Here is a 2,458-nt window from a genome sequence, read left to right on the forward strand (position 1 = left end):
GCCTTCAAGGCACGAATTCGCCCATAGTTGGGACCGTAGATGTCTCTTTTCTCAGAAAGCTGAAACTCGTGTGTGTTGAGCCTCTCAAGTATGTCAGACGGATCGAGTGTTTTGAAGTCAGGACGTTCTTGAATCATCAGGGCTAGGGTATCAAACGAGCTGTCAAGTGATCTCAGGAGTGTCTTGACGACTTCATGCTTGGTGATCTCAGTAGCATCGAGGGCTTGAAGCTCATTTGTGATGTCAGTGAGTCGATCAAACGTGAGCTGAACATTCTCATTGTCATTCTCATTTGTGATGTCAGGACACTGATTCTCTGATCTCTCTGGGTTGAGACGCCTTCGTTGACCTTGAAGAGCCAGTCTCAGACTAGCTTAGATGTTTCCAAAGCACTCACACGTCCATACTGTCCTTTGGTCAGATGACCATAGATGATGTTCTTGGCAGTGGAGTCTAGTTGAACGAACTTCTTGACATCAGCAGTAGTGACACCTTCACCAGCCTTGGGAACGCCATTCTTGACGACATACCATAGGTCGACATCAATGGCTTCAAGATGCATGCGCATCTTATTCTTCCAATAGGGATATTCAGTTCCATCGAAGACTGGGCACGCAGCGGAGACTTTGGTTATCCCTGCAGTCGACATAGCTAAAACTCCAGGTGGTTAAACCGAATCACACAGAACAAGGAGTAGCTTGCTCTGATACCAATTGAAAGTGCTAGTGATCGACTAGAGGGGGGTGAATAGGCGATTTTTATGAAAATCTTCAAAACATGGAAATTTCGAAAACAAACGATAGAAATAAACCTATTACCATGCAGCGGAAGGTAGACTACACTAGGCAAACCATAGTCAAGTATTCAATGAAGTGAAAGCACAATGACTAATAGTAGCTAGGAAGTAAAGATCAGGTAGGAAGATATAGTGAAGCCAATCAGAACAAGGAATCACTCAGTGAAGACAAAAGATAAGGCAATCATGCAATGACTTCACCAGGGCCTACAGTAAGTAAAGGAATGGGAAGGATGAAACCAGTGACTCGTTGAAGACAATGATTTGTTGGACCAGTTCCAGTTGCTATGACAACTGTACGTCTGGTTAGGGAGGCTGAGATTCAACTCAGAAGACCGCGTCTTCACGTTATTCCCCTTGAGCTAAGGACACCCAGTCCTTGCCCAACCACTCTGGTAAGTCTTCAAGGTAGACTTCCAAACCTTCACAGACTTCGTTCACCGGTGATCCACAATGACTCTTGGATGCTCAGAACGCGACGCCTAACCGGCTGGAGGATTCACAGTCCTCAAGTGTAATAAGTCTTCAGACCACACAGACAGGAAGACTTCAGTGATGCCTAACTCTTTTTAGCTCTGGGTGATTAGGGCTTTATCCTCGCAAGGAATTCTCTCTCAAAGACTTCGATGTGGGTTGCTCTCAAACGACAAAAGCCATACACTAACTCTGAGCAGCCAACCGTTTATGATTATAGAGAGTTGACAAAGCTCTCATAAACAACAAGGCAAATATTTGGCACACTCACATCATTGAAGCAACATAAGAAGAAATAGCTACATATCTAAATATCTTGGAATGCTAAACAACAAGCTCACAGCAAGAGTTTAAGTGACTAAAGCATAGTTTGTGTAACCTCTTATGCCTCATTGAATAAACTACTAACTTGATACATATGCTCCAGGTGGTTACTGTGATTAAAAATTCTGATTAAGGGAAGGCGATGATTACAATCGTCTTGCTTGAAGCTGGTGTCAGAATCAGGGTCTATAAATATGGCCAGTCACAACTGAGCAATACACTACTACTCATTAGCAGCAGCTGATTGGCCAATTAGGCGCTAATAACTAGCTAGAAAGAGGCATGGCAATGGTGGTCGCCGCCGGCGCAAGAATGTCGGTGTCGGTGCTGGTTCTCGTGGCATTGGTCGTGGTCTGCCTGTCCGCCAACGGCGCGGCAGCGCAGCAGGCGAGCGGCGTGGCGGCGACGTACAACCTGTACAACCCAGAGAAGATCAACTGGGACCTGCGAGTCGCCAGCGTCTTCTGCGCGACCGTGGGACGCCGACATGCCGCTGGCGTGGCGGCAGAGGTACGGCTGGACGGCGTTCTGCGGCCCCGCCGGCGCGCACGGCTAGCCGTCCTGCGGCCGCTGCCTCCAGGTACGTAATCATACGCGTCCCTGTCTCCGTCGATGGATGATCTGTATAAGGAAATGTGTATCTTGCTACGGATCGCGCGTTGTTTGATCGGCGGGACACTGTCATGTCATCAGGTGACGAACAGGGCGACGGGGGCGCGGACGGTGGCGAGGGTGGTGGACCAGTGCGACAACGGCGGGCTTGACCTTGACGTCACCGTGTTCCGGCAGATCGACACCGACGGAGGCGGCGTCGCCAACGGCCACCTCGTCGTCGACTACCAGTTCGTCGGCTGCCAGGACTGA

At 48.9% G+C, this 2,458-nt stretch overlaps 1 pseudogene; it reads left to right on the plus strand.

Annotated features, from left to right (window-relative positions):
* Positions 1 to 1,906: 1,906 nt before the first annotated feature.
* Positions 1,907 to 2,458, plus strand: LOC125512634 (pathogenesis-related protein PR-4-like; annotated as a pseudogene).

This window comes from Triticum urartu, chromosome 6A, assembly GCF_056163025.1.
Source record: "Triticum urartu cultivar PI428250 chromosome 6A, HENAU_Tu73, whole genome shotgun sequence".
NCBI classification, from domain to species: Eukaryota; Viridiplantae; Streptophyta; class Magnoliopsida; order Poales; family Poaceae; genus Triticum; species Triticum urartu.